Source organism: Cynocephalus volans, chromosome 10 (genome assembly GCF_027409185.1).
Source record: "Cynocephalus volans isolate mCynVol1 chromosome 10, mCynVol1.pri, whole genome shotgun sequence".
NCBI lineage: Eukaryota > Metazoa > Chordata > Mammalia > Dermoptera > Cynocephalidae > Cynocephalus > Cynocephalus volans.
Genome location: NC_084469.1, coordinates 127,796,650 through 127,808,168, shown reverse-complemented (window position 1 = coordinate 127,808,168; position 11,519 = coordinate 127,796,650). Strand labels below are relative to the sequence as shown.

The 11,519-nt window shown below is 37.0% G+C and overlaps 1 pseudogene; it reads right to left on the bottom strand.

The window, feature by feature from the left end:
- Window positions 1–485: 485 nt before the first annotated feature.
- Window positions 486–946, bottom strand: LOC134389356 (large ribosomal subunit protein uL23-like; annotated as a pseudogene).
- Between the last annotated feature and the right edge of the window lie 10,573 nt (window positions 947–11,519).

The window sequence follows — 11,519 nt, the reverse complement described above, 5'->3', positions numbered from 1 at the left end:
ACCCATTAGCAGTCACTTTCCATCCCAACCCCCATTGTCACCCCCAGCCCTAGGCAACCACTAATCTATATTCTGTCTCTCTGAATAACCAACTGAGCTAACCAGCCAGCCTAGTACTTCATTCCTTTTTAATGGCAGAATAATATTCCAATATATGGATATACTACATTTTGTTTATCTATTCATCAGTTGATAAACATTTAAGTTATTTCCACTTTTTGGCTATTATGAAAAATGCTGCTATGAACATTCATGTACAAGTTTTTGAGTGAGAATATGCGTTTATTTTTCTTGGGTATATACCTAGGCATGGATTGCTAGGTCATAAGGTAATTCTACGTTAAACCTTCTGAGGAGCTGACATTTATTATGTATGTTTTTTATTTCAGCCATCCTAGTAGTTATCTCATTGTGGGTTTTTTTCATTTGTTTGTTTTTATGGTGAAAAAAAATTGTATATTTGGAATTAACCATCTGGACTCAGTTTAGATGATCCCAATTTTGTTGACAACATCCAAAGCATCGTAATTAGGAGCCAGTGGAACATTCGCCTTCTTCATTCCATCAGGCCAGATCAGGGTGTTGACCTTGGCCACATCAGTGTCACAGAGCGTCTTCACAGCCTGTTTGATCTGGTGCTTATTGGCCTTGACATCCATGATCAACACAAGTGTGTTGCTGTCTTCCGTCCTCTTCATGGCAAACTCAGTGGTCAGGGAACTTGATGATGGCATAGTGGTCAAGCTTGGTTCTCCTGGTGGTGCTCTTTCAAGGATATTTGGGTTGCCTCTGGAGCCGCAGTGTCTTGGGCTGCTGGAAGGTGGGTATGGATCTTTTTTTTGTGGCTTTGGACACCTTTCAGCACTGCCTTCTTGGCCTTCAAAGCCATTGCTTTGGCTTCGGCTTTGGCAGGGGCAGGAGCTTCCTTCTTCACTTTCAGTGCCATCTTGTGAGAGGGCATTTCATTGTGGTTTTGATTTGCATTTCCCTAATGACTAATTATGTTGACTATCATTCCGTGTGCTTGTTGGCCATTTGTATATCTTCTTTAGAGAAATGTCTATTCATATCCTTTGCCCATTTCTAAATTGGGTTATTTGTTTTTTATTGTTGAATTGTAACAGTTCTTTATATATTCAAAATACAAGCTTCTTATCAGATATATGATTTATAAATATTTTCTTTCATATTGTGGTTTATCTTCTCACTTTCTTGATGGTGTCCTTTGAAGCACAGAAGTTTTTAATTTTGATTAAGTCCAACTTACTATTTTTTCCTTTTGTTGCTTGTGCTTTTGGTGTCACAAGAAACCATTTCCTAACTCAAGGTCATGAAGATTTACTTCTACGTCTTCTTCTAAAAGTTTACACTTTTAGCTCTTACATATAGGCCTATAATCCATTCGAGTTATTTTTTTTTTGAGTTGTATGAGGTAGGAGTACAACTTCATTCTTTTGCAAATGGATAGTTAGTTGTCGCAGTACCATTTGTTGAAAAGACTATTCCCATTAAATTGTATTGGCACCCTTGTTGAAAATAAATTGGCTGTAGATATAAGGGCTTATTTCTGGGCCCTCTATTCTATTCCATTGATCTATATGCTAAACTTATGCCAGTACCATACTGTCTTGATTATCGCAGATTTGTGGTAAGTTTTGGAACTGGGACTGTTCTTTTTCATGATGTTTTGGTATTCTGGGTCCCTTGCATTTCTGTATGAACTTTGGGATCAGCGTATCGATTTCTGCAAAGAAGTCAGCTGGGATTTTGATAGGGTTTATGTTGAATTTGTAGGTCAAGTTGGGGAGTGCAATGGATTGAATGTACCCTGTCCCTTGCCTCCAACTCATTGAAGCTTAATCTTCACTGTAACTGTTGAGGATGAGAAATCCTATTACGGTAATTGAAAGATTGGGCCTGGAAGAGGTGATTAGAGTGTGGAACCATGCCCTAGCAGAATGGATTAGTAAGTTTATGGTTTAATGGTGGTCATGGGTGGGGTTCTGAAGGCTTTAAACGGAGAGTACATGAGGAGCTATCCCTCTTTCAGCTCCACTGTTCTTGCATGTGACACCCTGCATTGCTGTAAAACAACCATCAAAGAACGCCCTTACCAGATGTGTTCTCTGGACTTTGGACTTCCTTTTCTCCAAACTGTAAGCAATAAATTTCATTTTCTTACAAATTACCCAGTTCCAGATTTTTAATATAAGTGACAGAAATGGACTAATAACAGGGAGTATTGCCATCTTAATAATATTAAGTCTTCTGATCTATAAACATGGAATATCTTTTTATTTATTTAGATTTTCTTTTATTTATTTTAACAATGTTTTATGCTTTTCAGTGTACAAATTTTGCACTGCTTTTGTTAAATTTGTTCCTCGTACTTTATTTTTTATGCTGTTGTAAATGAATTTTTCTAAATTTTATTTTTGGATTGCTCATTGCTAATGTACAGAGATAGATTTGATCTTTGTTCATTGACCTAGTATCCTGCAACCTTGCTAAACTTCTTAATTAGTTCTAATTTTTTTTAGTAGATTCCTTAGAATTTTTTAATATATTAAGATCATGTCATCTGTAAATGCAGATCATTTTATTTCTTCTTTTCCAATCTGGATGCCTTTTCTGTATTTTGTAATTGCCTTTGATAGAACTTCCAGTACAATATTGAATAAAAGGGTGAGTGTGGACATCCTTACCTTGTTTCTGACCTTGGGGGAAAATAATTTATTCCTTTACCATTAAGTATGATGTTTGCTGTGGGCTTTTCATAGATGACCTTTGTCAGCTTGAGGAAGTTTCCTTCTATTCTTAGTTTGTTGATTTTTATTTTTAAATTATGAAAGGTTGTTGAATTTTGTTAAGTGTTTTTCTACATCTATTGAGATGATCAAGAGGCTTTTGTTCTGTATTCTATTAACATGGTATATTACATTAATCGATTTTCTGATGTAAAACCAACCTTGCATTCCTGGAATACTTTCCACTTGGACATGGTATATAATCCTTTTTATATGTTTCTGGATTCAGTTGACTAGTATTTTGTTAAGGCTTTTTGCATCTATGTTCATAAGAGATATAGCATGTAGTTTTTGTGTGTGATGTGTTTATCTGGTTTTTGTGTTGGAGTAATACTGGCCTCATAGAACGAGTGGGAAGTGTTATGTCCTTTCCCATATTTTGGAAGAGTGAGAGGATACATAGTAATGATTTAAATGTTCTGTAGAATTCATTAGTAAAGGCATCTGGGCTTGGATTATTCTTTATGAGAAGTTTTAAATTACTACTTTAATCTCTTGTTGTAGATGTTTTCAGACTTTTTACTCTTGACTTGGTTTGGTAGTCTGTGCCTTTCTAGGAACTTGTCCATTTTGTCTAGGTTATCTAATTTGTTGAAATATGGTTGCTTATAGTATTCCCTTGTAATCCTTCTCATTTTTGCAAGGTCAGTAGTAATGTCCCTCTTTCACTCCTGATTTTAATAATTAGTCTTCTCTCTTCTTTTCTTGGTCAGACTAGCTAAAGCTTTGTCAATTTTGTTGATCTTTTCAGAGAATCCAATTTGGTTTCACTGATTTTTTTCTTTTCTTTTTCCCCCCTGTTCTCTATTCTCTTTATTTCTGCTCTAATTTTTACTGTTTCCTTCTTTCTGCTTGCTCTGTTCAGTTTGATTTCCCTTTTCCTGATTCTTAGTTTATTGATTTGAGATATTTCTTCTTTCTTTAACACTTATATTTATAGCTAGAAGTAAGCACTTCCTGTAAGCATTGTTTTAGCTCTAGCCCATAAATTCTAGGATGTTGTATCTTCATTTTCATTCGCTCTTTTAAAAAAATACTTCCTATCTCTTTCTTGATATTATTTGTTTGATGAGATATTGTCAACATACCTTCCTTTAATTTTTTAAGCATGGTGTCCTTTTGTTCTTTGAACATATTTGCAAAGGGGCTTTGAAGTCTTTGTTAAGTCCAACATATGCCCCCATTCTATTGCCCACATTTTTCCCCCTTCTTGTTTTTGGGGCACACTTTTCTGATTCTTCACATATCTCATAATTTTTTTTGTTGGAAATTGTACATTTCAGATGATATTTTGTAGAAATTCTGGATACTGACCCTCTCTCTCCTGGGGCTTGTTGTTATCTGCTTGTTTATTTCTTCAGTGACTTGGCTGGACTCATTTACTGAAGTCTATTTCCTCCTAAGTGTGCAGTCTCTGCTGTTGCTCCTTAGAGAGTGAAACCTTGACCATGCACACAATTTCTCTGAGAGCCGGGATTTCTGTAGTTTTAGCAATGCTCTTTAATTATCTTTTTCCCAGGTCTCCCGTTAAGCCTCTGGCTGGTCTGACTTTATTGGTAGCACACTCAGCTGTTAGTCTCCAGTAATTGCTAGCTGATTGTTCTATTGTTTCTGACAATGTCTGGCAGAAATTGCTCTACAGTCTGATCCAACTAGTCAGGAACCTGTGCCAGGGCAGGCTTTGAGGCTTGCTTCAAGCCTGGGAGGGTGGTTCTTAGCTGTCTCATTCCCTGGTCCTCTCTGTTAAACTTCTAGGTGGTCAATCACTTTATTTGTTGCTACTAATTTAATGGAGTTAAGGGCCTCTTCCTAATTGCTTAGTACAAAAATCTCTATTGTTTTTGACAGTACACTTAGGCATGAACTTCCCCACATTTTTGTTCAAAGTAAGTTCCTTAGGAAGAGCTACTGTGCTCTCTGTTCTTATGGCCTCCCTCTCTTCCTGGAAAGAATCTGTGCCACTGGACCAGAGTAGGAGGCAGAGACTGTGGCCCACTTCTTCTGAAGTGACAAATCTGCCTTGCTCCACAAGTGGGGCACTGGATGTAGATGGTAGCCCTACTCTTTTCAACTTGCTCTTCCTGGCATAAAACCTATGAGTGATCTGGGGTGGAAGCAATTGAGACCCAATATTTTCTCTATGCCTAGGTAGGTCTTGTGTCCTATAATTGGAGAATGGGTTTTAGAAGGTAGCCCCAGTCCAGTCCCCTGCCTGGAGAAAAGCTTCTGCAATGCAGAACTAGGTGTGGTCATGAGAGATGCTGGCCACCTTCCCCTCCTAGAGTGAAACTATAGCCCTAGACTAGGAGCTGGAGGTTGAGGGAGCCCTGTCTTCTTGGCCATGCTGCCTGGATTAGAACTTCTGTCACACTGAACTCGGGGCCACGTAGTGGCTCAAATGCCACAGACTCTGTTCTTATCAGGACTTACTAAATTTTCTTGAAGAAATGTTTCTCCATTTGTTGTATACACAGAGGCTTTAAATGGATGTTTTCATAATTTTCACTGGTTAAATGTTTCAGTCAGAGAGGGTCATATGAGCTCTTCACATTGACATTCCAGATGTGTGGTCACCCTAGAGGTTTTTATTTCCCCCATCATTTTAGTATGAAAAATTTTGAACAGCAAGTTTAAAAGAATTTGTATGTCTGGTGAATATAGAGATTAAATACAGTGAATACCTATATTACCTTATCATGATTCTACCATTAACATTTTGCTATAGTTCTTTTGTCATGTATCTACCCATCTTTCCATCTCTCTACTCATACTTCAAGCCAATGTATTTTTGAATACATTGCAAAGCAAGTTCAGACATTAGTAACTTCTCTTAAATATTTCAGCATGTGTATCATTAACTAGAATTTGATAGTTGTTTGTAGTTTTTCCTTTTTAAGTAAAATCTGCATACAATGAAATGCATGAATCTTAAGTGTACAGTTGCTGTGTTTTGACGAATTCATGCACCTATGTACCAAACCCCTGTCAGGATATGAAACATTTCCATCACCCCATAAAGTTCCCTCATGTCCTCCCCTCCACCCCCACGCAACTACTGTTTTGATTTTCTTGTACCATATATAGTTTTTCCTGTTCAAGGGCTGTATATAAAAGGAATGATACAATATAAACGGTTTTGTTGAGATTTATTTCACTTTTCCTAATGCTTTTGAGAGGCATCCATGTTGTTGCATGTATCCAGTAGTTCATTCTTTTTTATTGCTGAATAGTATTGCATGATATGAATTAAACAATTTATTTTTTCATTCTCAGACTTAGTTACCTGGGATATTCCCCTGGAAGATTTTAGGCAGAGAATTTATATCATCCAATTTACTCTTTAGATAGGTCATTCTGGATAGTAACTGGAAGGTGACCTATAGGAGGGGTCAGGGCAGGAAGAGACAAGAGACCAGTTAGAAGGCTCTTGTGGAGTTCAGATAAGATTTGAGGTTGTTTTGAATAAACTCTGTAGTGGTAGAGAAGGTAAGAGGTGGTCTGATTTGGGGTATATTTTGGAAGTTGAGCTAACAGGACTTGCTGATAGACAGGATGTGGAAGCTGAGAAAAAGAATCAAGGACGACTGTAACTCCTTGAGCTATTCTTTTAACCGTACTTTGCCATTATGAGAGTGGAGAGGCAATAAAAAACAAGCCAGAAACTTTCTCCCTGGAGATTTGGCTAAAAACCAGATAGAAGAGCTATGGTCAGGCCCCACTGCCCAGCAGAAGGCAGGAGCACACATGATGTCCTTGACAGGAGCTGTGGGCAGCCCCGACTGCCCAGTAGAAGGAAGGAGCAAGCATGGAGTCCTATGCAGGAGCCGTGGGCAGCACTCCCTGCCCAAAGGCACAAGCCTGCTGAAAACACTGCTTCTGCATGGGTGGCCCACCACAGCCACTGCCACTGCAAAAGTGGCTTGCCACCACAGTAGCAGCCACAGCCACTATGCAGACATCCTGCCAGCCACTCAACTGCATTGACACAGGAGAGTCACAAGTGGAGACTGGAAAAGAAGAGGAATTCTCTCTTCTCAAAGTCCACTCCAGAGTAATAGAAAAAGCAACTGCTCTACCAGATAACCAGACATTAACACAGAGATACCAGAAATACAAAAATCCAAGAAAATATGACACCACCAAAAGAATACAGTAATTCTCAAATACCAAATCCTATAGAGCAGGGAACCCTTGATATGACTGAAAAGGAATTCCAAGCAACAATCTTAAGAAAACTCAATGAGATATGAAAAGACTCAAACAACTTAATGAAATGAGAAAAACAAACAACCCCCTCCAAACCCCCCCCCAGGCTATGAGGGAGGAAATTTACAAAAATATCAATACCTTAAAAAAGAATCTAGCATAACTCATGGAATCGAAACTTTCATTCAATGGAATATAAAACACAACTGAGAGCTTAAGCAGCAGGCTAGAACAAGCAGAAGAAAGAATTTCTGCTCTTGAATATAGTCTTTTCAAAATAACCCAGGTGGGCAAAAGAAAGGAAAAAAGAATTTTAGAAAATGAAGAAAATCTAAGAGAGTCTAAGAGAGTTAGTGGACAACCTTAAGCACACAAATATTCAAATCATGGTATTCCAAAAGAGGAGAAAGGAAAAGGCATTGAAAACCTATTCAGTGAAATAATAACAGAAAACTTCCCAGGTATAGGGAGAGACATGGGCCTTCAGATCCAGGAGGCTCAAAGATCCCCAAACAGATTCAATTCAAAATGATCCCTTTTGAGACACATTATAATCAGACTGGCAAAACTTAGAGAAAAACAGAGAATCCTAAAAGCAGCAAGGGAAAAGCATCTAGTCACCTATAAGGGATCCCCTATTAGACTAACATCAGACTTCTCAACAGAAGCTCCACAGGCCAGAAGAAAATGGGATGATATATTCAAAATGCTAAAAGAAAAAATTGCTAGCCAAGAATACTATACCCAGCAAGGCTATCCCTCAAAAATGAGGGAGAAATAGTGTATTTTTCCAGACAAATAAAAACTACAGGAGTGTTCCACCACATGACCAGCCCTGCAAGAAATCCTCAAGGAAGTCCTGCATCTGGAATCCAAAAAACAATAATCACTAACAAGAGTACACAAGAAAGAACAAAACCCACTGGTAGAACAAAAAAACAAAAGAGAAAGAGAAAGAAACTAAATCTTTTCCCGCAGAAAACCAATAAACTTCAAAGAAAAACAATAGAAGAGGAAAAAGGAATAAAAGGTATTTAAAACATCCAAAGGAAAATCGATAAAATGCCAGGAGGAAGGCAATACCTTTCAATAATAACCCTAAATGTAAATGGATTTAACTCCCCACTCAAAAACCACAGACTCGTGATTGGATTAAAAAGTTAGACCCAACTATAAGTTGTCTTCAGAAGACTCACCTCACCTGTAAATACACACACAGACTAATAGTGAAGGGATGGAAAAAGATATACCACACAAATGGAAACCAAAAATGAGCAGGAGTAGCTATTCTAATATCAGATAAAATAGATTTTAAACCAAAAACCATAAAAAGAGACAAAGAAGGCCACCATGTAATGATAAAGGGATCTATCCAGCAAGAGGACACAACAATCATAAATATATATGCACCCAACACTGGAGCACCCAGATATATAAAGCAAACACTATTAGGACTAAAGAAGAAGACAGACCCCAATATGAACAGTAGGGAACCTAAACACCCCTCTGTTAGCACTGGACAGATTGTCTAGGCAGCAAAACAACAGAGAAACACAGGATTTAAACTACACTTTAGACCAACTGGACCTGACAGATATCTACAGAACATTTCATCCGACAACTACAGAATATACATTCTTCTCATCAGCACATGGAATATTTTCCAGGTTAGACCATATGTTAGGTCACAAATGAAGTCTCAACAAATTTTTAAAAATTGAGATCATTTCAAGTATCTTTTCAGACCACAATGAATTAAAACTAGAAATCAATAGCAAGTGAAACTCAGGAAGCGACACATGTGCATGGAAATTAAACAACTTGCTCCTGAACAACATTTGGGTCCAAGAAGATATTAAATAGGAAATCAAAAAATGTCTTGAAACTAACAAAAATAAAGACACATCATACCAAAACTGTGAGATACTGCAAAAGCAGTACTATGAGGGAAGTTTATTGCAATAAACACTTTCATCAAAAGAATAGAAAATTTTCAAATAAACAATCTAATTCTACACATCAAAGGACTAGAAAAACAAGAACAATCCAATCCCAAAATTAGTAATGGAAAGAAATAATTAAGATCAGAGTAGAACTAAATGAAATAGAGACCCCCAAAATGACACAAAAGATCAATGAAACAAAAAGTTGGTTTTTTGAGATGATAAATAAAATAGACAGGCCATTAGCTAGGTTAACTAAAAAAAGAAGAGAGAAGACCCAAATAACAAAAATCAGAAATGAAAAAGGAGACAATACAACCAATATCACAGAAATACAAAGAATCATTAGAGACTACTATAAACAACTCTATGCCAACAAATTTGAAAACCTGGAGGAAATGGATAAATATTTGTACATATACACACTACCAATACTGAACCAAGAAGAAACAGAAAACCCCAACAGACCAATAACAAGCAATGAGACTGAAGCAGTAATCAGCAGTCTTCCAACATAGAAAGGCCCAGGACTGAACGGCTTTACTACTGAATTCTACCAGACATTTTAAGAGGAATTAATACCAATCCTCTTCAAACTATTCCAAAAAATTGAAACAGAGGCCATTCTTCCAAACTCATTCTATGAGGCCAGCATCATCCTCATACCAAAACCAGCCAAAGATAGAACACAAAAAGAAAACTACAGGCCAACATCTCTGTTGAATATAGATGCAAAACTCCTCAACAAAATATTAGCAATCAGAATACAGCAACACTCAAATTGTTATATACCATGATCAAGTGGGATTCATCCCAAGGATGCAAGCATGGTTCTACATACACAGGTCAATAAATGTGATACACCACATCAACAAAATCAAGAACAATAACCATATGGTTTTCTCAATAGATGCAGAAAAAGCATTTGACAGACTTCAACATCCTTTCATGATAAAGACTTTGAGCAAACTAGGTATTGAAGGAAAGTATCTCAACACAATACAAGCCATATATGACAAACCCACCACCAATATCATCCTGAATGGGGAAAAGTTGAAAGCTTTTCCCTTAAGAACAGAAATAAGACAAGGATGACCACTCTCACCACTCCTATTTAACATAGTAATGGAAGTACTAGCCAGAGCAATCAGGCAAGAAAAAGAAGTAAGGGGCATCCAGATTGGAAAGGACAAGTCAAAGTGTCCCTGCTTGCACATGACATGATCCTATATATAGAAAAAGACTCTAGCAAAACACTCTTAGATAAATAAATAAATAAATAAATAAATAAAGCCAGAGGCATTGTACTACTTGACTTGAAATTATACTATAAAGCTATAGTAACCAAAACTGGATTGTACTGGCATAAAAACAGACTTAGACCTATGGAACAGAATAGAGAACCCAAAAATCGATCCATGTACTTACAGCTAACTAGTATTTGACAAGAGAAACAAGAACATACACTGGGAAAAGACTGCCTCTTCAATAAATGGTGCTGGGAAAACTGGACATCCATATGTAGAAGAATGAAACTGGACCTGTACCTCTCACCATATACCAAAATCAACTCAAAATGGATTAAAGATTTATAGGTAAGATCTGAAAGTATAAAACTAGTAAAAGAAAACATAGGAGAGACACTTCAGGAAGTAGGACTGGGCAAGGACTTTATGAACAAGACCCCAAAAGCACAGGCAACAAAAGAAAAAAACAAATGGGATTATATGAAAATTTAAAATATAAAATGGGATTATATGAAAAGCTTCTGCACAGCAAGAGAAACAGTTAACAGAGTGAAAAGACAACCAACAGAACTATTGAACAGACAAAAACAGAAATATTTTCAATGGGGAAAATATTTGCAAAAATTATATGCAAACTATGCATGTAACAAGGTATTAATATCCAGAATATACAAGGAACTCAAACAACTTAGTAGTAAAAAAACAAAACCAAAAATGCAAATAATCCAATTAAAATATAGGCAAAGTTGCTGAATAAACTTTTTCAAAAGAAGACACACAAATGGCCAACAATAAAAAAATGCTGAACATCACTAAGCATCAGGGAAATGCCAATCAAAACTACACTGAGATATCATCTCAACCCAGTTAGACTGGCCAGTATGGAAAAGACAGAGAATAACAAATGCTTGTGAGGATATGGAGAAAGGAGAACCCTTCTATATTGTTGGTGGGAGTGTAAATTAGTGCAGCCATTATGGAAAACAGTATGGAGGTTCGTCAAACAACTACAGATAGAACTGCCATTCAATCCAGTAATGTTGCTGCTGGGTGTATACTCAGAGGAATGGAAATCATCGTGTCAAAGGGATACCTGCACTCCCATATTTATCACAGCTCTGTTTACAATAGTTGAGTTGGAACCAACTTAAATGTCTATCAACGGATGGCTGGATAAGGAAAATGTGGTCTATATACACAATGGAATACTATGCCATAAAAAGGAATGAAATTCTGCCATTTGCAACAACATGGATGAACTTAAAGAAAATTATGTTAAGTGAAATAAGCCAGGTATAGAAAGAGAAATACCACAT